This window comes from Phocoena phocoena, chromosome 2, assembly GCF_963924675.1.
Source record: "Phocoena phocoena chromosome 2, mPhoPho1.1, whole genome shotgun sequence".
NCBI lineage: Eukaryota > Metazoa > Chordata > Mammalia > Artiodactyla > Phocoenidae > Phocoena > Phocoena phocoena.
The window spans coordinates 141578038-141602382 of NC_089220.1; the positions used below are offsets into that span (position 1 = coordinate 141578038).

Sequence of the window (24345 nt, forward strand, 5' to 3'; positions counted from 1 at the left end):
AAAAGTTAAACAACATCCTTGAATTTTATTTATCCTGGATCCCTGCTATTCAAATTGATGTCTTAGATCAAGTGCTTTTTCTAAGAAAAGACTGAACCGTTGTCTAAACCTCGTGGTCATGTCTCTTCAAGGGTTGAGTTCTCAATAGGATGGCACGACATCCAGGACTAGGAGTAGTGTTAACAGCACGTAATGCAGAAATTTCAGAGCGAAACGACCTATACGATTCCATAATTTGGCCATAAATAGCAAAGACTTAGACCCTTAGGAGCTCAAAGCCCATAACTCACTTTTTTTTTTTTTCTTGTGGTACGCGGGCCTCTCACTGTTGTGGCCTCTCCCGTTGCGGAGCACAGGCTCCGGACGCGCAGGCTCAGCGGCCATGGCTCACGGGTCCAGCCGCTCTGCAGCATGTGGGATCCTCCTGGACCGGGGCACGAACCCACGTCCCCTGCATCAGCAGGCGGACTCTCAACCACTGTGCCACCAGGGAAGCCCCCATAACTCACTTTTATTTTTTCCTGATTTTCAGCGGTGGATTTCTTTCCTGGGGGACAGTGGATGGAGGCCCAGGTTTATTTTGAAGGAGTAGAAGCGGGTGTAGGAGCAACTGAGAAAATAAAGGAATTTCTCTTGTCTTTTTTTCTTTTCCGCCTGAGTGGGCATTGTTAAATCAGGTAAATTATTAAATGTACCTTTCATTCAACTCCATTCCACGATGTCTTGAAGCTGAACTTCCAGGAACTGAACCTCTATGGCTGTTGGTGGAAGGAACTGGGAAGTGCAGAGACTGGAGGCCTGTATTTGAACAGTGGTTGTGCCAAAAAGGGGGCGCTACGAGCCTCACCAGCTGGCTGTGGTGACTAATCGGGGGACCGGGGTCTCACTGTCAGGGGAGGTAGCAGGGAGTACTGGGAAGAGTAGCATCTGGGTTTGCGAAAACTAGGTTTCCCACGTTTGCCAAGAAGTGTGACTGGGAGAGTAACTTCACTCTCCTTGGCGTTGGTTTCCTCATCTCTAAACGGCAATAATGAAACCAATATTAAAGGTTCTTCATGGGCGTTTCCATTTATTGAACATTTTTAGTTTGTACAGACTGTAAGGAGGAACTTACACGTATGTAATCTTCACAGCCACCTGCTCAAGTAGTGGCTATTTTCACCGTTTTAACAAATGAGAAAAGATGAACAGCCCTTGAAAAGTGTCTGGACCCAATTCCTCCCTGTGTCCCAGTGTTTGGCCTGAAGTCTCATTCAGAAGTGTTATCAAATGAGAGGAGGCCCAGAGACGTAAAGGGATGGTCTCAAGGTCACAGAGCTTTCTCATCTTAGAGTGAGGGCTTGACCTCAGCAATTATGAAGGCCCCTCCATCTGTTGTGCCTTCCTGTGTGATGAACGTGATTGCTCAAGAATGAATTAACTGGGACTTCCCTGGTTAAGACTTCGCCTTCCATTGCAGGGGGTGTGGGTTCGATCCCTGGTCAGGGAGCTAAGATCTCACCTGCCTCGCAGCCGAAAAACCAAAACATAAAACAGAAGCAATATTGTAACAAAATTCAATAAGGACAAAAAAATATAACTAAAGTGAGATATATACACTACCCAAATGATTCCTAAGCAGTGTGGAGGTAGAAAACATTAAAAAAAAAAAAAGAATGAATTAACTAATGCAGAGTCTGATAAATTAATTCCTCTGTGGAATAAAGAGAAAAGGTATGCAATATTTTTGTTTGCCACCATAATTACTTTAAAAAGATAACTGGTTAAAATGCAGTATTAAATCACATTTGAATCTGTTTGTTTATATGTAGTTTATTGTGTGTACCAAGTGTCCAGGAGCTACCTAAGGAACACGTAGGACGTATCCAGTGAATGTCTGATACAGCAGTGTATGCTTCCTGCTGCTTTGGCTGTTGGCCACTGTCTCCCACTTATTTGCACATGCTTGACAGTGTGCATAAGATGTGAGTGTTTTCCTTGCTTGCTTTTCTCTCCCTGTTCCCTGGCTGTTCTTGACTTTGAAGCTGACATCCATTTTGCCCCGACAATTATTGTAGATCAGCAGACCGTGCCACCCATCTCTCCTGGAATCTACCATCATTTCTTGCTTCTTGGCTATTTTTTTATGGCTTCTTATTTCAGTTTCTCCTCTCTTCTTCATTCCTCCCAGCCTCAACATGCAGTCAGTAAGTCCTGTGTAGATTCTGCCTCCTAAATATTTCTCCCATTCACCCCTTCCTCTCCATCCCCACCACATTCCCCTGTTCCACGGGGGCTTATGGCTCTTGCCTAAGTGAACACCGTACCTGGTTGCCACTAGTATAAATTTGACTTTGTCATTCCCCTTCCAGGCCTTGCCATGGAGTCCCTACAGGTGTAGGGTAGACTCTCAGTTCTTTAAGTTGGTGTGTGATGGTTTCAGCCTCTTTCTAGCAACGCTCAACCTCCGTTCTCCAGCAGCTTTGGGCTCATTCTGTCCTTTGCCTGTTCTGTTACTTCTGCCTGGAAAATTCTTCCCCATCTTCAGAGCCTGGAGAACTCTAGTTCACCCAGCTTCCTTTCATTCTTCCTCCTTCTTCTCCAAAGCTATTGCTTGCCATCACTGCTCCCTGAACCCTGGGTGTACACACATCAATAATGTCACCTTTGTTGTATTGAAATCATTTTGGTTACTTTTTAGGCCCTTCTGCCAGACATTGCAAGCTGCTTCTCACACAGAAGTCTACTTTTTTATTAAAAATTTTAAAGGTAATTTAGTTTTAATTTATTTTCATCACTTTTTTTTCATGATCCAGATATTTTTAAATGCAATGAAAATTAACTTTCCATGATATGTCAGAGACTGGAACTAAAAAAAAAAACTTTTCAGACTGCAAATGAGTTATACAAATGAAAATATCAAGTGGAGATCCAGTTATCAAAATGAAAGCACTTGACATATTAAAAGTTAACAATGATTTGTTTAGAACACATAAAAAGTCAGTTTGCTACAGTTGTTGGATTTTCAAGAACTGTTGCAGAGGTTTGAAGAAAATAGATGTATTAACTTAAAAAGAACTTGAAACAAGTATTCAAAAGAAATTTGTGCCTTTATTAGAATGGTGTTAGGCTTCAAAAATGACCAATTAAATGATGAATTTTTTTAATAAGAAATGACACTATAGAACTGCAATACTGGTCCAACAGTCCTGTTTTTACCACAAGAAACAGAATGAGAGGTAAACAGACAGCACTAGCAGGTATCAGTTAATCTAAGATAATAGCTTCTTCGTTCCAAAAGCACTTGCAAAGAAAAACATTGGGGGGCACAGGGTATGGAGGCACTTCCTAATAACTGGAATCCCATGAGTGTGTGTGTCTCTGCCATGTGTCATAGGCTACTTTTTGAATTTGTCCTTTACGTGTTCACTTTTTCCCTCAAATACTAGTTTTCCCGTGACTTTTTCCCTCAAAGGATAAAAAGTATGAAATATAAGCAAGCTCTTGCATCTTACGCTTAGAAGTGTTCAATTCAAGCGTCATGTATATTTATCGGTACATTTATAGTGTACCGATAAACCCCATCAAATCTTGGCTAATTCAATAATATAGAACCTATCAGGGCACAGAAAGAACGAACACCTGCTTCTTTTTGTTACACATACGATTCAAATACTGAATCTGAAGAAAAGCATTTAATCATTTTGGCTCTCCTTTACATTCCCATGTTGATAAACTTACTAAAATATTCCTGTGTAATTGAGTGTGGTCCTAGTATCTCAAGTCAAGTTTAAAATCTCAAAACCAGCCATCCAGGCAAAAAAGGCAGTCAGAAAGATGATTTCTTCTTCATCTCCCTAACCCCAATAAGTACGAAGTCAATTTTACATGATTCCAAACACTGAATAGTGATGACAAATGCTGAGCCCAATTTCTTCGTAATCCTTTCTGGTGTGGCATACGTGGTAGAATTCAGGTGTGGAAGCCAGCATGGATCCTCCAAACCAAATTGCCTGTGACTGCATTTTGGGTGTAATAACTTGTACATTGATAGGTTTTCGTGTCAATCTACCACCACTCAGTTCCTCACTTAATTTCAGCCTGGCATCTATATTTCTTTTCAGATCTCTTTGCAAGTGATGTCCGATGTCCCTGAACATGGTTGAGCCTCCAGAGAGGACAATATTCTTGTAGAGAGGACGTCTGACATCAGTAGGACAGTTGTGAATTACTTTATCTACAACTTCTGAGATAGGTTGAGTATCTAGCAAACTCTAGATGAAAAAAATTTCAGGTCCCAAGAATTTCTCAATAACGAACACTAATGGAAAATTCTTTCTTTGAGATAGCACTGATTCCAGTATACTGTTTAATCCACTTTGCTCCATCTGTGTCATACTTGTTAAATTCTTTCACTAAATCTGGGCGGGCATAGCTATAGTTTAAAGTTTAAAGTTTCCTTTAAAGTTTCCAAAGATTGCTCTGAAGGATTCTTACTTCTCCATCTCTCAGCAGTTGCTGAATAAAATCTGTTCTTTTTCATCCTGAGTTTGGAATGTGCTTAACACAGCTGCCAGTCACATACCCTTCAGCCACAGGGGTGGCATGGGTGACACTGTTTGCACTGTCTATCAACAGATTGTTTTCCTACTTGTCTTGAGGTCCAGGATGCAGCTAAGGCAAGAATGGCCTGTGCAGAAATGTACGAGCCTAGAACATTATTTCAGCAGTATATTCCCTGTTTTCTGGAGTATTCAGTGGAGGTTCAGTCAAAAAAAAATGGTCTTCAGGTTCTGCTCTTAAATATTTAAAGATCATTTGATCCATAAACCTTTTCATCAAGCCCCATTCTTCAACAATGCCATGGCGGACTGGCCACTTTTTTGCATATGAAGGTTTTTCTGTTGCTTCATCAGCAGTGAAGAAGTCTAGGTCATCAACACCTTTCATCGCCCTCCTTTCAGCTTTCTCATCCTTTCTTTTTGCTGACTCCTTAATAGCAATACCCTGTCCCATAGTCCAGCACACAGGCCGGCAGCCGTCCACCATCTTCCTTGTCACCTGCTGCTGCTGCTGCAACTGTCTGTTTGGTGCTGACTGGGGCCAGGGTTGAGCAGCGGGAGATAGAAGCTATTTGACCATCCACAGCTGGCCACTCTGTTTGTCATGGGGTGAGGGATGGAGACGGGAAGCAGAAGCAGAGGCAGGCTTGGTCAGTGGCTACCACTTCTACAACCCAGGCAGGTGGGCTGTCCTGGAAGTCTTTAGAAGTGCTTGTTGAGTGACTGAATGACTGTTTATGCTTACATTCTTTTCTCATGAATTCAAGCTTACAACTTTTATAGAAATTGGAGGTTTCCAGACTCCTAATAGCTGAATCATTGGGGTGTTGGTTGCACCAAAATTAAAATATTCTTTTATTGTATTAGTTTGATGTTTGCCTCTGGCATCTACTTTGTTTTGAGCTTTGACTTTCATAAATTAGGAGTCAGGACTTCTTCACATCCAGGAAATGTTATCTTCATATCCAGGAAAAATGTTTTGTAGTCAATCAACTAATCATTCCATGAGTATAATCATAATGCTAATTAGCTGCATTTGGTAGAAGTGCTGGGTGCTGTGCAAAGTATTTTTAGAGACAGCATCTCATTTCATCTCCTTGATACCTCTACCAAGAAGGTACTAACCTATAATGGAAAAGAATCTGAAAAAGAATACACACACACACACACACACACACACACACATCTGAATCACTTTGCTGTACGCCTGAAGCTAACACAACATTATAAATTAACTATACCTCAATTAAAAAAATGATTATTGGAAAAAAAGAAGGTGCTAGTCTTATTTCTCCTTTTACAAGGGAGGAAATTAGGCTTGGCAAGGTTAAGTAAAACTTGCTCAAGGTCATACAGCTGGCAAGTGGTCTTGTAAGGACTCAAGGACAGGCCTTGAGTGATTCCAAGACAAACGCAGTACAGTACTTGTCACCATTGCATGAGATAAATCCGGTGCTACCCTCCAGTCTCTTCCTCATGATTTTCAATCTTCGAATAAATCCAAGGTGTCTTTATCATTCATTTGAACCATATGTCACCTATTTAGCCTCTATTAAATAGAAGCTCTAAATCAGGAGTTGGCAAACTGGCCTGTGGGTCAAATATAGCCCATCACCTATTTTCTTTTGTACAACCTGTGAGCTAAGAATGATTTTTACATTTTTTAATGGCTGAAAAAAATTAAAAGAATTCTATTTTGTGACACCTAATAATTACATATGATTAAAATTTCAGTGTCCGTAAATAAAGTTTTATTGGAACACGCACCCAGGCTCATTTTCGTGCATGCTGTCTATGGTGTAAAGCAGAATTGAATAGTTATGACAAGAGACAACATAGAGCACAAAGCCTGTAATATTGCTCTCTGGTCCTTTACAGAAAATGTTTGCCAACCTCTGCTCTGAGCTGTAAGTCTAGGGAATTTACGTATGCTGGTGTGCAACATTTCTGCAGCCCTGGACAGAACACTAAAAACGTTTTGTCTGCATCTGCATCTGCAATTGGGTTGTGTGTTTTTTGGAGGATTTCCAATCACTTAACAATTCTGATTCATCCTGGTGACCTGGGAAGGGACTCGCTGTGGAATACATTCTTACTTTGTAATTCAGGAGACTTGCATACCCCAAAGTCACTTCTGGTAATGCCTCACCGTCTGGCACACACCAACGAACTCCTCTATCCAGAGTTTACAGTGCTGGCGAGGAATGGCCTTGATGTGTTTACTCCGATGGGGACATAGTGTTTTCTGTTTACAGGTTGTTAGGCATTCTGCCATGTGCCGCATTGTAATTCCTCACCAGGGAAACAGTGCTTACTCCCCTCGCTGGGTTCCCTCCACTCCCATCATCATTCCCTTCTTGTTTTAATTATTCCGACTTTATTTTGCCTTCTCCTTTGCTTCATTTTGAAAGAGTCCCAATTTGCTTTTCTTGCCAGTTCTCTACTTGCTTTTCCCAGGGCTCAAAAATGATTCTTGAGGGTGATGTCATTTTCATGTTTATCTTTCCTCTCTAGCATGACTTTGATTGAATATGTATATTTTAATTGGTGAGCCGTGTTCTAAGGGAGTTGATCGTTGCAAGGTCCATGGCCAATTTCAGCCACAGTTAACCTGAGTCGATTTGTACAATAGCAGTGGAATGTTTTGGCTCCTATTGCAGCAGGAGTGGATCATATATGTTGTGTAGGCTTTTCAGAAACTTCATGCAGAAATTATGTGAAGCAGATGGTACCCTTTTGAGTTGGCAAACATGCATATTTTAAAGAAATGTGGTGTATCTATTCTTCTTGGTAGATTTAGATGGGGGTGCTTTGGGAATGGAAATCAGCTGAAATTGCCATAATTGAAAAATTCTTGGAAGCTTATCATCAAAATAAGGAGTGTAATATCAGAAGACCAGCGTAGATTAAGGAACAAATATTATTGGATTTATTTAATTTACTTCTCCAAGGACGAAAAGCCCTGTAATCTCCATGATATGTCTTTTCTTTGATAAGGCTATTGATTCGTTCATTGAGATCTCTTGAGGGCATTTGGGGCAGTGAGAAAAGGTGGGTACGAGGCAGGGGAGATTGCATAGGACCAGAGAGCACGGGCCAAGCCATTTAGCTGAAAGCTAATGGGATGGGGTGACGTCACTCTGAGAAGACAGGACCTGAGACAACTTGCAGGATAAGGAGGGGGCAGAGCCTTGGGAGGACTGCTGCTGGGTTTCTTCTGAGCAGGTAGGAGATCTCTATCAGTCATAGTTACCTCTAAGCATTGACCAGGCAGGGTTTGCAGAGGAGGAAGCTGGGTCTCCGCAGGTAAGATGAAGAGCATGATGGAATCCAGGAGCCCCACCCAGGTAGGAAGGAGAATATAGCCGGCTTGGCTCCCTGCACTGGCACTTGCTGGGGAAATGCTTCTTTTTTAAAAAAAAAAACAAACCTGAGTAGGGCTTCCCTGGTGGCGCAGTCGTTGAGAGTCTGCCTGCCGATGCAGGGGACGCAGGTTCGTGCCCCGGTCCGGGAGGATCCCACATGCCGTGGAGCGGCTGGGCCCGTGAGCCATGGCCACTGAGCCTGCGCGTCCGGAGCCTGTGCTCCGCAACGGGAGAGGCCACAGCAGTGAGAGGCCCGCATACCGCAAAAAAAAAAACAGCCTGAGTATTTTTCTTTTTTTTTAAGTTTATTTATTTATGGCTGCATTGGGTCTTCGTTGCTGTGTGCGGGCTTTCTCTAGTTGCAATGAGCACGGCCTACTCTTTGTTGCAGTCTGCGGGCTTCTCATTGCGGTGGCTTCTCTTGTTGCGGAGCACAGGCTCTAGGCGTGCAGGCTTCAGTAGTTGTGGCATGTGGGCTCTGGAACACAGGCTCAGTAGTTGTGGCACATGGGTTTAGTTGCTCCGTGGCATGCAGGATCTTCCTGGACCAGGGCTCGAACCCATGTCCCCTGCATTGGCAGGTGGATGCTTAACCACTGCGCCACCAGGGAAGTCCCTGGGGAAATGCTTCTTAGTGCCTCAGTCTTCTTACCTGTGAAATGGAGATAACTCTGCCTAGGGCTAATGTATTTATTTGTTATTGTTTTTTTAATCATCTTTATTGGGGTATAATTGCTTTACAATATTGTGTTAGTTTCTGCTGTATAACAAAGTGAATCAGCTATATGTATACATATATCCCCATATCCCCTCCCTCTTGAGCCTCCCTCCCACCCTCCCTATCCCACCGCTCGAGGTGGTCACAAAGCATCGAGCTGATCTCTCTTTGCTATGCAGCAGCTTCCCACTAGCCATACATTTTACATTTGGTAGTGTATATATGTTAGTGCTACTCTCTCACTTCGTCCCAGCTTACCCTTCCCCCCCACCCCCGTGTCCTCAAGTCCATTCTCTACCTCTGTGTCTTTATTCCTGTCCTGTCCCTAGGTTCATCAGAACCATGGTAATGTATTTATGAAGCTTACATAGTATCTGGCTCAATTCTAACTTGGATGGTTGTGGTGAGGATAAGAAGTTACGTATCTAAAGTGCTTTGCACATAATATGGTTCAACAAATGGTGATTTTATTATAATAATCATTTAGAAGGGAGTTGTGTTACCTGTGGGTGAAGAGTTTGGGTTCAGAGTCAGGGAGACCTGGTTGGAGTCCCAGCGCAGCAGTGTAGTAGTGGTGTAATCTTAGGCAAGCCCCTTCCCTTCTGTAAACCTCAGTTTCCTCTTCTGTACAATGGGGAGAAAAACAGCTCCAACATGGTGGACTCAGAGGATTAAATGAGTTAATGCATTTGAAGTATTTAGCACAGGGCTCGGCATGTAATAAACATGCAAAAAACACTAGCTGTTACGTTTTTCCGCTGGCCTCCTGCCTGGGACAGAAAATCAAACTGCTCCTTAAAGCAGAATTTGGCCAAGCTCCACCCTCATAAGGTCCGTATGTGAGAACCCACTATTGGGTTCCTGGGGAGCAGAAGGCCTGCTTGGGTGATGACTTAGGTCTCTCAATTCTCCCTCAACCCCTCCACAATGCTACATGTTTCCATACTGCATACATTAAGGTCTGCACTTAGTAATTTATGGTTTAAGGGCTGGGTGTGTATTTTCGAGATCCTTCAAAGATGAGCACATTTGGGATCAACACTGAAGGAACACCCTTGCTGCTTCACTTACATGGAGGTAGTATATTCTGGTGGTTAGAGTGTTTGGGGGTGGGGGGTAGTGTAGCTGGACTGTGTATATTGTTTCCTGGGTTTGAAGGTTCCCATAAGCAGACTTCGAAACAGGGATTTGTGGGGAGGCAGCTTTTTGGTTGTTGTTGGTTTTTTTTAAACATCTTTATTGGAGTATAATTGCTTTTTTTTACATCTTTATTGGAGTATAATTGCTTTTTTTTTTCTTACATCTTTATTGGAGTATAATTGCTTTACAATGGTGTGTTAGTTTCTGCTTTATAACAAAGTGAATCAGTTATACATATACATCTCAGAGATAGCGTGGAAGCCACGTCGGAGTTATGCCAACCAGAGGCAGGAGGCTGGGGCGTTTGTCTACCAACTTCCCCTTTAGCATTGGTTGAGGGCTGCTCCTGGGAGCATTTGTTAGCCACTAGCTACACATGGCTATTGAGCATTTGAAATGTGGCTGATGCGACTGTGATAGAATTCTAAAATGTTATTTAATTTTAATTAATTAAAATTAAAATGGTCACATGTAGCTAGTGGGTATGGATTGGATAGCGCAGCCACCATGAAGTTAGACACCAAATGTGTTTTGTTTGCTGCTGCGTTCCCAGCCCCAGATTGATTCACGTAACAGGCACTTAATATTTGTGGAAATAATGAATGTAACTGGAGGAAATCTCTGGCAGGGTTTTCTTAATTGCTTTGCCAATGCTTCCTTTCCTCTTTGTGTGTCTTCCCAAGTTTAGGTAAGGCACTCTACCACCTTCATTAGTAGCTACCACGGGTGCTCTTTTCGGGGCATCTGTGGGACTTCCACCCTGTGGCCCTTTATTTATCCCATTGTGTGTGCCAGTCTGACCAGTGAGTGAGGGATCCATCCATCCTTGCTTCAGGCATTCTTGCCTGCTTTATGTTTTTCAGAAATTTCTCAAAGCTGCTGCCAGGTAGATTGGAGTTGCCCCAATTTGCAAAGAGGATCTAGATGATTCCAAATTTTATAGTCCTTTGGTCATTCCAGTTGTTCCAGCACCATTTGTTGAAGAGATTATCTTTGCTCCATTGTACTGCCTTTGCTCCTTTGTCAAAGATCACTTGACCATGTTTATGGGAGTCTACTTGTGAGCTCTCTGTTCTGCCCCATTGATCTATTTGTGTACTCTTTCACCAATATCGTGCTGTCTTATTTAAATGTAGCTTTATAGTAAGCTTTACAGTCTGATAACCCCAGTCCTCCAACTTTGTTCTTCAGTATCAATCTTGGCTATTCTGTGTCTTTCGCCTCTCCATGTAAAACTTTAGAATCAGTTTGTCAATATCTACAAAATAACTTGCTGGGATTTTGATTGGGAGTTTTTTTACCTTTATTATGAAAAAATTTAAACATATAGAAAACTAAAGAGAAAAATACAGTTAATATCCCGACCCCATCACCTGCATCTCACAATTGTTAACATTTTGCCACCTTTGCTTCATCTTCCATTTTTCCTGAAATACTTTAACAGACATCATAACATTTTGTTCCCAAATACTTCAGTGTGCACATCTGAAAGATAAAGGCATTTTTCTCCTTAACTATGCTACCATTATCACACCTAACAATGATTCTTTATATCATTCAACGCCCAGCCTATATGCAAACTTCCCTAATTATTCCCAAATGTCTTTGGGAAAGAGAGAGCTCTGGACTCTTCTTCATTTTATATGGATACCAATCGTTATCCATCCTCCTTACCTAAATGTAATTACCTCCCAAAGACCCCACCTCCAAATAACCATCACATTGAGAGTTGGTGCTTCAACATATGGATGTTGGGGCTGGGGAGACACAAACATTCAAGACACAGCAATACTGTGTACAAATATTTGAGTACCTTTTCAGTTCTTTTGGGTATATACCTACGAGTGGAATTGCTTGGTCATTTAAAAATCTCTTATAATCTAGAAGAGTTCCCTTCACCTGATTTTTTTTCTTTTTGTTCTTTTTTCTCTCATGACATCAGTTTGTTGAAATGACCAGGCTAGCTGTCCCACCTTTGGGCTGTGTCTAATCGTGTCCTCATGCTGTTTTTCAGCGCATTCCTCTCGGCCTCGAATTTCCTATAATTGGGCTCTGATATTCCTCAGTTCATTCTGTTGGATACATTTGCCTCCTCTATTTTGTACTTGGCCTATTTTGGAGGAAGGTGCCCTCATTTCCTATCACAGACCCAAAGCAGTTTTTACTCTTCCCCGCAGTAAGGTTGTGTGCAAGAAGGTCTTTGCTCTTATTCCTCGAGGAATTATTTTTGTTCTCCTATGCTCCAGATTCTGGTCATTAGGCCTCAGACTGTTGTGTTTCTATTTACTTACCCATGAATAAGCCTAGTGTTGGCTCCTGGATGTGATACACTGTTCACTCACAGGGCCCTCCCTGACCTCACCGACCGAGGCCAGCGGCTGAGCCAGTGTCTCCGATGGGACAGTTCTGGTCTGTCACACATCTCGGGCAGCTGTTTTTGGCTGACATAGCTTCTTTTCCCCCAACCATCCATTTTCTGACAAGGGATAAAATGGACATTGGCCCTGCAGGGCCTGAGGCCACCTCTGATCAAACTTTCATTGCATGAAAATGTATACCTGCCTGCAGGCACTATTCCAGGGTCACCCAGGAATGCAGTTGGTCTGGTCATCTCTGCACCTTGCTGGGTTGCTCTCTAGAAGCTGTTGCTTCAGGATGGATGAGGCAAGAAAGTTATTGATGAGACATAGGGACTCGACTTCTTCAGAAAGGGGTTCCCAACAGTGTCAGGCTGGTTATGTGCTTTGGATTGAATCCCTTAGAGTTTAGTGGAGGAGCAGCCAGTGGAGTTAGGGTATTGATGAGGTCACTGCTAGCCTATATGGTGCTCTTTGTGAATTAGAAAAAGGCACCTTTTCCTCAAGACCCTGACTTCCATGTGCGGGAACACTGTGGTGTTTGTTCTACATACTGAATTTGTTAGAGCCGGTCATGGGATTGCTACTGACTAGAAGACTGTATGGTAAACACAGAAATCTACAGTGTCTGTATGGATAGGGTGTGTTCTCTGAACGATGTACTCAGGTTCACCCCGCAGCCGCTTCTGGTTTGGGGGCTGTTCACTTGTCAGTGACTGTATACCTGAATTCCTTCCCATCAGTGGAAGATCCTTCTGATTTTGGTATATGGTAAATGCACTCTTATCTTGTCCAGACCTGTTGCTATTTTTAGTTTTCATGGGGACTGTAGTGAGCATCTAGGCACTGTTAGTTATCTGCCTCCCCTGACCCAGAAGACTGAAGTTGACTTTTTGACAAAGATCCTGGCCCGTTCTGAAGCTATAATGCCGTGCACCGGGGTTGAATGTGGTGCCCTGAGAGTCCATCATGGCTTGTGTTAGTGGATGGGATGCCTTGTAAAGAGCTGGTACGTTTCATGGCTTAATGGAATGCTTTGTTTCTTCTGATGGCATTCTCCAGGCAGGTGTTATATCTTGTATGACTCCCAGGAAATGAGGCTGGCTTCTGAGTGTGACTCTAGGAATCAGGCTTATTGGTCTACTTTCCCTAATTATGATGATAAATACCTACTTGAGAAGAAAATTCAAGCATCACAGTAAAGCTAAGGGAAAAAGGCTAAAACCACTTAATTTCCATTATCCAGGGTCAACTACCATTACCTCTATTTCTCCATCCCTTTTTCCACTTTCGTCCAGTTTACTCTTCCAGGATGTTCACTGCTTCCTTTGATGGGGATGAAGACTCTCCCTCGTGCCCCCGTAGTAGTAGCTGTTCTATTACTCAGTCCTTAGCCAGTGTTTGATAGCCTAGGGGCAACTTTATGTATTTGCAAACTGCATTATTCTTCCATAACTACAAACACAAGCTTCCTGTCATATTGAATGGTCCAGTAACCCTGGGGCACAACCGTTTTAGATTTCAATCTGCCACCGCTTGGTGATCTTGGGAAAGTCACTGAACCCCTGTGGGCCTCCACTTCTGTTTAAAATGAAGAGGCTGAACCAGCGCGCCCTTTCCAGGTGAAATCAAGCAGGGGAATTACGCCTGTTTGAGAGAGAACAGCCTGTGGTACGGGTTTGTACCTGTTGTCAGTGGAGTCTAGTGGGAATTATCTAGAGATAAAGGAGATGGCTAGCTAGCTGGACAGGCTGGGCCTGGGCATTTTTTGGCAGGCTGGGGGAACGGGGTCATCAGGGACAGAACTGTTTGGCCCACAGAGGTCAGCTAAGACGTTGGGAAGAGACTGATGACCTTGTGTGAGAACTAACTTCAGAGAGAAGGACGAAGTTGGGACCCTCAAGACATCGCCACGCTTGGATATTTGGCCTCCCTTCTCTGTGGGTCTAGGCTGCCTCCCTCCTGCTGTGCCCCATTAATGAATGCTTTGTGATGGTTTGTTGTAGTTATTTTCTGAGGACCTTGATTAGCAAAGGCTTTGCTGTCTACACACTGCACTGTTCCAGGTGACTCTTAGATGCTGGTCACTGATGGATAAAGGCCAGAAGGACACTGGGAGTCATCAGAATGGCTCGGCCTCCACGTGGAGAGGAAGCCACTCAGGTGGTCTCCTGGGGATAAGAGTTTGTTTTTTTTTCTGGTAAATGCAGTGGGTAGAAAATGTCATTTATAGGTTTTGAAATATCCACCATAGGCATAGTGAAGAGGGAGAGGGTGCTCTGATACCTGGTTCTTTGTCTCTGGTTCCTGGCACACAGCTCCCCAAATCCTTGGCACCTCCTAAGTGATGAGTGTCTTTTATATGCTAATGAGATTACTGTCGAGTCGGGGCTCCTAGATAGATTTAGGATGGGGGCTGGTCACCAGAAAGAACAAGGCATGAATAGAGGGTTGAGACTTTTAGCCCTACCCCCTGACTTCCAGGAAGGGGAGAGGGAGTGGGGATTGAGTTAACCACCAACGGACAAAGATTTAATCCATAATGCCTGCCTGATGACACCTCAGTAAAGACTCTTAAAAGAAGAGGTTCAGAGAACTTTCCAGTTGGTGAACGCACGGAGGTGGTGCGCCCGGAGGGGGCGTGGGAGCTCTTTGCTCCCTGCTTCACTTCCTTGCTCTGTGCATCTCTTGCATTTGGCTCTTCCTAAGTTGTATCTTTATAATAGCCTATTAATGGTAAAGTGCTCTCCTGAGTTCTGTCGGCTTTTCTAGCAAATTATCAAACCTAAGGAGGAGATTGTGGGAATCCCCAACCTTGTAGCCAAGTGGGACAGACGTGTGGGTAACTGGAGACTCGATACTTGTGTCTGGCATCTGAAGTGAGGGCAGTCTTGTGGGATGGAGCCTTGAAACCTGTGGAGTCTGATGCCAACTCCAGGTAATTAGTGTCAGGATTGAATTGTAGGACGCTCAGTTGGTATTGGAGAATTAGGGAATTGGTTGTTGGGTGGAAGAAGAAGCCACACATTTGGTGTCAGAGTGTTTTGAGTAAAAACAGATCACTGTCCCTGATGCCTTTTTAAGGAGATGTATAGGCTGGAATATTGTGAGTCTGGGATGACATTGAAGGAACTGGCATCACAGAGGAGATAAAGAGAAACTCTTTCCCACTGGAGCCTGGCACCCTTCCTGAGCTCCAACGGTCAGTGTTTCTTGAATGAGTGAATTGACAACATGGACTCTGGTCTGGAGAAGGTTTGATGGAGGCAAGTAGAAATGACCTTGGATAACTAAACTACAATGAGGTTCTTTACCAGACATCAATTACTGAAGATTTTCAACTTGTCAGTATTGTATGAAGCATTCCTTTGGGCTAGATCATTCTCTGAATTTAATTTTAGCATTTCTTCAAGAGCCTTAGCCTCTTTCTTTAGTGTGCATTCTATGTGCATTACAATGCAGTTAGGCAGACTTTTCTCATACAATGGTGTAGGTAAGATTGAGAGGGTCTAAGCATCTCTCCGCTTTGGAATTTGTTGAAGCTTACAGTGTAAGCAGATTCACACATGCAGAATTCAAAGTCAGAGAGATACATGTGGTGCTTGCACTGTTTTGGTATGGAAGTTGGTTTCAAAAGGAGGTTGGTATTTGAAAGACACTCTAAGGAGTGGGAGAAAAAATGACATCTTCGGGTGTGTGTTCTAAGTCACAAGCAAACCCTCCTTGAAATTTTCCAGCGAGGCCTTTGGATGACACAGAGCTTGACTTGTCTACTTCATATTTGCTCAGCTTCCATAGCATTTGGAAGAAGTTGGCCTGCTTGGGAATATGCTGAATTAAGGAACATAGCCAACCAATGAAAGAGGAGGAAAATTTGTTTAAAGCTAGACAAACCTTTAGTTGTTAGAGACCCTTACTTCCTGATGTGATTCAATGGGAAGGTCATGGCGTCACTAGATAGAATCGGGATCTGATCAGTCTCTAACTATTTAATTCACAGTAAACGTTGAAGATAGCGGAACATGTTAAATAACTCCATGGGAATGTAATCCACCAAATCTGCAATGCGGAAATTCTAAAGGACAGATGACACACTTCTTCAGTAAATAAAGGGCAAAGAACAAGACAGAGAAGGAAATGTAGATGAAAGAAACTTTTAGTGGACTGGAGCAGCTACAGTTGATACCCTCCTGGGAACTCTGGTGACCCTCTGCCCGAGGGCTTTCATTCTGTCTGTAGGATTACGCATGGCAAGCAGAGCAGAGTGCCAGAGACTTTATTGTCTGGAGAGTTAATGCCCCTGGAAGCAGTCTTCAGCCAAGGATGGATGGGGAAGGTGCATAAATACCCAAGCTTCCTCCCCATCTCCCAGGGCTGGGGTAACGCTCAGGGGTGCCCCACACTGTCTCCCAGAGTTGTTGCCTTGGAACCTGTTTCTGGGGGAAACCAAACTAAGACAGAGACAAATCAATCCAATGAACACGTGGGCCTTATTTGCTTCCCATCTCAAACAAACCATCTGTAAAGAGGCATAAGTCTATTGAGGAAATATGATCACCAAGAGGGTGTCAGATGGTATTAAAGAATTATTGTTAAGTATTTTTAGGTGTGAAAATTATTTCTGTAATGTTGAAAAAAATGAAGAGCACTTACTTCTTAGAGATACATACATACTCAATTATTTGCAAATGAAATTATATGATGTCTGGGATTTGCTTTAAAATAATCAACAGTGGGGGTTGGGGGGTGGACCAGGAGGGGGATACTAGTGAAATAAGATGGGCAAAATTTTCAACAGTTGTTGAAGCTGGGTGATGGCTAACTGGCGGTTCATTACGAAGTTCTGTCTACTTTTGTGATATGTTCAACATTTTCCAAAATAAAATGTTAAAAGAACACAAAAAGAAGCACTTGAACACCCTTATGGTCCCTTCTCCTCTGAGTCAAGATTAAATTATCCTCTTCCCAGCCTTGGCACTGTGACACGCCAGCTTTGTTTTGGATGGGTCAGCTGATAAGTGGATGGGTTCTTGGCACTTCTCCACACTGGCAGCCTTCCTTTCCCCCGCTGTGTCCACCCATTCCCATAGCCATACTAGAGACTCTGGCATCACTCACTGCTTCACCTTGAAATCTTAAATTCCATCCTATCAGCTTCTGCTCTGAAACCAACTATTCCTCTGATCCTGTTACATCTACTCTCCAATTTGTAAGTGCCCTCCCTCTCCCAGTGTAGTCATACCCACATGGTCTTGACTGTTATAGCCCAGAACTGCTGGAGTTGGCAGGTTGGGAGGGGTGGGCCTGGAGACTGGGGGTCAGGCCAGGTTAGTGCTGTGGTCAGTAAGTCTAGTGGGCTGTGGTGACTTTGGCCTTGGCAGTACTCCAGGGGCGTGATAGTGGTGGTAAGGGGCAGGAGAGGGAGAAGTGCTGCCGTGGTTCTAAGAAGAGGAATGGAAACTCCCATCAGGGGAGGTTCCAACAAGGAAAGAGTTTAGTCCTCGGGGAGAGAGGGTTGGAGAAAGCTAGGGTAGTTGTCAGGGCATCAGCCAAATGGTCTGGACTTTTCCAGAGTGAAATCAGAGCATAATTGAGAAAGTGAGGCAGAAGCCCAATCTTGTATACTGAACACGTGGGCCAGGTTTAGGCTGGGTCTACCGCCCGAGGCTGGCCACAGATATTCCAGGCTGTGGGCCTCAAGTGGAACGGCAGCCTCCGCCCTGTGGGGCTGGTTTGTGATGCGCTTAGTCAGTGGAGCAGGGGGGGTGAGGGTGGCCATGGAGAACCTGCCGGCTGAAGGTCTTTCATATTTGTCTTATTTAAGGAGAGGTCTCAGCTCTGTACAAACGTAGGACCTGGTTTTATTTTTGCCGATAAGTGCTCTCCACTGTGCGGGAGCAAATTCTACTTTCCTTCTGCACATTATGACCCTCAGGATACCTTGATTAGAGCCAAAGCTTTCCTGCCAGTCTCCATGTTTACAGCACCCTTCGTTTCTGAAACTGTGACCTAACCTGTTCCCTGCAGTGTGGCTGGAGGAGGCGGGATCCTGGCTGCTGGGGTGCAGGAGGGGCTGTGCTCAGGCTCTGAGGAATCTCTTCCCTCTCCTCCTTCTAGGGGTTTCTTCCCCTGGTGCTGGGTGCAAGAGGGACAGCTGCAGAGGCCGAGTTCTTCTGTGTCTCCGACCTGGAGGTGGTGTGTGTTGGGGGGAGGTCCTGGCCTTGCTCTGGTTCTGCTTGGGGTGAACAGCTTTGCCCTAGCCCCTCGACTGTGGAGGACCCCCTCCTCCAGAGTGAGCTGGGTCTTCTCCATTTGGTGCCATCAGTGGTATAGAATCCTACCCTCTTCTCCTGGTGCTGTGTTTCTTACTTAGCCCTGACGCTCCTGGAAAGCCCCATGGCTCCTCTCCTGCTTTTCCCTGCCTTGCAACTTCTTGTTGAGACAGGGGAACTAACTGGAGTCCTCTTTCTCTCCCTCTGAGGGCCAAAGAGAGCAGTGTTCCTTCTTTGAAGGCATCTCCAAATGTTGCAAGTGGTCCCCATGGGAGACCCTGTGACTTGGCTTTGGGGAAGGGAAAGCACCTGCATTGGTTTCCCATGAGAAGGGGAAGAAATAAGAAAAATAGCTAATACTTACATAGTGCAATTCTAAGCATGTTAAATAATTTAACTGATTTAATCCCTGTAACAACCATTTGGAGTAGGTATTATTATACCGCTTTTGTAGACGAGAAGTCTGAGGACCAGAGTGGATATATATTGCCCTAGGTCACATAGCTTACCAGTGGCAGATATGGGATTTGAACCCAACTCATCTGGCTTAGGTGTTGCATGTCCCTTTCACCCTGAAGGACCCTTTTCCCCACAAGGCCGGCTACTACCTTCCTCTCCTGCATCCTCTCCTTCTATTGATTTGGGGGGTGTTCAGGTGGGAGGGGGAGCTGTTGGCATGGGTGGGGGGCAGGACCAGTGTTGGCATCTCTAAGAAAGTGCAGGGCAGTGGAAGCTTGTTCATGGGTGGAAGCTTGTTGGTCACTTTGAACGTGGGATATTATGAGTTCTGGGTCTTCAGTTTGGACCTTAGCTGTGATTCCAGGTCAGTAGGAAAGTTCCACTCAGCTTATTTCTGATGGAACTCAGCAGTGTTGGCAGGTCCTGCTCTTTCCCTGAAGCGCATTCGGATATCTTATGGCTCCTCCTCCTTCCCTGCCTGCCCGGATCGCGCGCAGCACACAGCCCCTTTCTCACAGGCCCCTGCAAACCCGTCACTTCCTCGTCTTTCATATGTTTCTGGAGCAATCTGACATCTGTCTTGTCTCCTACCAGGGGCTGCCAGGAACTGCTGGGGAAGATCTTATAACTGTGCTGATGTTACAAATGTATGGCTTTGGCTTCAGGAGAAGTCACTAATCATTTATCATGTCCCCGAATGGCTTCCTCTTCCACTCTTTGTGGTGGCTCTTCCAGAATCATTGCGATCCTCAGCCCTCACGGCATCAGTCCTAGCCTCTCCCCCACCATCTTCAGCCTCTCCTTTACTGACTCTTAATCAGCGTTGCCTCTTCTGCAAATCCTTCCCATGGCTCTGTCTCCCTCAAGCCTCTCCCATCTCCCTCTTTCCTTCACCGCTAGACTTTTACAAAGCGTATCTCTACCCTTTGCCTCTACTTCCTTATCGCATTATCCCCCTCCACCCAGTGTAATCTGCCATTCTCTCTCTGGAACTGCGTCAGTTAATTGAAGGTTACCCACGTCTTCTTAAAAGAATCCAATAGGCATTTCTGTCTTTATCTTGTTTGGCCACTTTGCTTTATTGTGCATTTTGACTCCCTCCTTCTCGAAGGCTTCTAATTCTGCCTTCTACTGTGGTTCCTGCCACACCACTCTGTCTTACCTCTCTGACCACTCTATTTTATTTTCCGGCTTCTCTTTCTCTTCCCATGTCTTTAAAATCAGTGATCACTAGGAGTGATCAGTGATCACCTGGTCCTCTTTCTCCTTTCACTCTGTTCATATTCTGTGATCCCATCCACTCTTATGATCCATGGGACCTCCTATTGATAATTCCCAAATCTGTGTTTGTGCTTCCTGACATTTCTCTTGAGCTACTGACAGTTTTCCTAAACATCTGTGTCTAGAAGCCCTACGCACATCTTAAATTTTTGTCCAAAATTGTACTTTTTTTCCCCCACCCAAACCTTTTCATCACTCCAATTGCTAGAAACTGTAAAACTATCCTTCACCTTTGGGCAAAGAATTCTGGAGCTTGATTACCCAGGTTTAAATCCTGCCTCCTCTCCCAAGTAGCTGGGTGAGCTTGGGCAAGTAACTTAATGTCCCTGTGTCTTGGTTTCCTCATTTGCAAAATGAGGACAATAAATGTAACCTGCCTTAAAGGATTGATGTGTAGATGCGATTGGATAGTAAAGGCAAAACTCTTGGCAAAGGGCTCAACACCCAGTAACTTCCACTAAACGACACGTTTTGATATTGTTGCCATTATTCTATTCATCATTTGTTCAACACATTGAACAAATTTGTTGTTCAATTGATTGTCTATAGTTACTTCCTTGGCCCTGTGCTAGGCACACACTCCACAGCCACATCTCTCCAGGGCCCACATTCTGTAGATTTTACTTCCTGAATAAAGACTTGTTAACTCTTCTCTGTACCCACCATCACTGTACACTGAGGGCATACATTGCTTATACACCCACCTTTTCTCCCCCTGCAGGCCATCTTCCATACCCTGCCAGAAGGATCTGCCTAAAACACAAATCTGATTATGTCATGCCCACTACCAAACGTAAAATAGCTAGTGGGAAGCAGCCGCATAGCACGGGGAGATCAGCTCGGTGCTTTGTGACCACCTAGAGGGGTGGGATAGGGAGGGTGGGAGGGAGGGAGACGCAAGAGGGAAGAGATATGGGGACATACGTATGTGTATAACTGATTCACTTTGTTATAAAGCAGAAACTAACACACCATTGTAAAGCAATTATACTCCAGTAAAGATGTTAAAAGAAAAAAATCCTTCAGAGACCCCTCAGGATAAACCCCTATTGGTTCCCGTTGCTGCCGGGCCCACCTCTCCCGTCCCTGTGTCTGCTGACCCAGCTGTAGCCATTCAGAACCACTTGCAGGTTCCACCCCCGTGCCCTGTTGGCTTACCCCGGTGGGCCATGCCCATGCTCCTCTGTGCTGATGTACGCTTCCCTTCAGCTTCCCTCCACTGTCCACCTGCTGTGTTCCTTCTATCAAAACTCTGTTGAAACATCACCTGCGGCTTTAGGAATTTTTGCCTCTGTTTCCTGCACAACCACCTCCCCCCAGAACTGGTTGCTCCATTGTCAGTGTTCTTATAGCATTTTGTACTTACCTGGCCTATGGTGTCTTTCTTGTCCCTTTGGTTTTTGATTTCTGAGGGCTCAGAAAGAGAGATTTATGATTACCAGTACAGGCATACCCCATTTTATTGTGCTTCGTAGGCATTGCATTTTCTACAAATTGAAGCTTTGTGGCAGCCCTGCACTGAGCGAGTCTATCGGAACCATTTTTTCAACAGCATTTGCTTACTTCATGTCTCTGTGTCACATTTTGATAATTTTAACAATATTTCAAGTTTTTTCATTATTATCATATTTGTTGTGGTGATCTGTGATGTTAACTATTGTACATCACATGCAGCTATTGTTACTAATTGGGTTTTTTTTTTTTTTGCTTTGCATTTTTAAATTAAGATATGCACATTATTTTTTAGACAATCCTATTGCACACTTAGTAGACTACAGTACAGTGCAAACATAACTTCTGTATGCACTGCGAAGCCAAAAAATTTGTGTGACTTGCTTTATTGTGATATGCTTTATTGCAGTGGTCTGGAACTGAACCTGCAATATTGCTGAGGTATGCCTGTATTTTATCCAATATCTAATTCATTAAAGTTATAAATGTAAAAACCGATTCTACTGTAAGCTTTTAAAAACAACTTGGAAATCTTGTAAATTTATTTGTAAATCTAGTAATATTTGTGTTAAAATGAAAAGCACTCATTTCACTTGCTCTTTGAATAGTGCTAAATTTATAAATTTAACCAATTAAATCCCACAAACAATACCATTTATACAGTCTGTTAATTAATTTCTCTTAAATATTTTAAAGTATAGTTACAGGTTCAATATGTATGATTTTCATAAGGCTTAAAAAATACATGAAACATATGCACATAAAAATGCCTGCAAAGGTTATTACTATCATTACACCTTATTACAATCATTATATTCAACACAGGGATTGATTTCTTTATCCCACACCCCAAATAAGGGACTGTGGCCACCTGCGGTCCCCTACAAACTATTGGGAACCAAAATGTAGTCAAGCTCCAGGTAATCGGTTGGAGATTGGGACCTGGACTCAGAATGTGGGTCCTTCCTCCAGAGTGATTCTATCTGAGCTGGCGTCCGTTCAGTGGGCCCCTCACTGGTAGCAAGTGGCTGCCACACCAGCAGTCAGCAGGACTTCCCTACCCCATTCCTTTCAGTGGGATCTTGTCTAATTTCATATGTCAGTTTTTTTCAGCAGACTGGCACCTTTTCCTGAAATAACACATCTTTCAAAATGTCAGGGACTTGCTAGGTTCCTGGATTCTGGTTCCATTTTCCAGGATTTTATCCAGATCTCCCCATTTAGTGCCCAAGCCCTGGTGTGTTGTATAATTGTTGTTTATTTGTCTGCTCTTAAACCTCTGTATACTGATGGGATTTCATATACTTGACTCGGGTCGCAGGACGACTAGTTAAAACACTAGTAGTCATTTACTCAGGGTTATAATCAGTACAGTTCTCATTGTTTACCATTCTGTGGTCATTTTACTGACTATTAATCCCTGAGTCTCCAGGCCTAGAGGAGTGTCTAGCACACGAACGAGGCACTCAATAAGTAATTTGTTTAGTGAATGATGCGTGTTTCCTTGAGTAGATCTGGATCTCTGTGAGGATTGGAATTGTCTTATTGATTTACTGGGACCTAGCACAGACAGGAACTGGATCGTGATAGCCACTCATTATGTACCTATGAATGAATGAATGAATGAATGAGGCAGAAATTGCTGAGTGCATTAAAGCAATTGGACAGAGCTTTATTTCTTGAAAGGTCCTATATTGAACCCAAACCTGGAGCATCTAATGAGATTCTCTCCCTGCCACCTCCTTTTGAGCCTCTCCTCCCTGAGCACACAGCTGCCACTGTTGCTGTGACTTGCTGAGCTCTAAGGGCAGGCTGGAGTTCGGAGGTGAAGCCCTGGGCTGACGTGTCCTTTGGGCCCCACATGCCGAGCCCTATCAAGTGCTAAATCTCCCTCCACTTTTTGTTTTGGGTGGAGTGCCACACAGCGGGCATAGGGCCTGGCTGTGGAGTGGCCGCTAAGGCCTAGATGGTGAAACCCAGAAGTGTTCTATTGTCGGCTCCCTGTAGTAAACCTTAACCAATGGGAGACCATAGGAGGGAGCTGGGCAGATGGATTTCCCTTTCTTCCTCCCTTACATGGGCTACTCTGAGGTCCAGTTTGTTCTTGAAACTCTTTCTGAGAAGTCCCAAGTACCAAGTGGACACACCTGCCAGGTGACCTGCTGTCTTCCTGGCTTATTTTGAAAGTGTCAGCATGATCACATGCTTTATTGCACACTCTTTAGTATCTTTCCTTGCCTCACTCCCTTTTTCTCCTTACCTTCACAGTCCTGGGCTTGCGCCTCTGGAATAAATTGTCAGCACTTTAATCCTTGCCTCAGGCTCTGCGTTCTAGAAGGCTAAGATCCTTTGGTAAAAGTTATAGTCGTAAATTTTGGAATATTTTTCTTTGCTCTCTCTCTGTTCCTGAGATTTACAACTTTTTTGGGACTGGTTTATGCTGTTCATGACCTTAAGAGTAGAAAATACTACCTTTTCTGCTTTGCAAATAGGTTCATCTGTACCGTTTTTCTAGATTCCACATATATGCGTTAATATATGATATTTGTTTTTCTCTTTCCAGCTTCCTTCACTCTGTATGACAGTGTCTAGGTCCATGCACATCTCTACAAATGACCCAATTGCATTCCTTTTAATAGCTGAGTAATCTTCCATTGTATATATGTACCACATCTTCTTTATCCATTCACCTTTTTTTGTTGTTTCCACCTGATTTTTATTCAGTGTTCCAAAGTTGTTGTTTGCTTATCAAAAACAGGC

The 24345-nt window shown here is 43.8% G+C and overlaps 1 protein-coding gene and 1 pseudogene across 1 annotated transcript in view; one reads left to right on the top strand and one right to left on the bottom strand.

The window, feature by feature from the left end:
• The window catches only part of SH3GL3 (SH3 domain containing GRB2 like 3, endophilin A3), a 144111-nt gene that overhangs the window by 17169 nt on the left and 102597 nt on the right, over positions 1 to 24345 (top strand). The gene's annotated exons all lie outside the window — the stretch shown is intronic.
• LOC136118287 (actin-related protein 3 pseudogene) lies at positions 3864 to 4974 on the bottom strand (annotated as a pseudogene).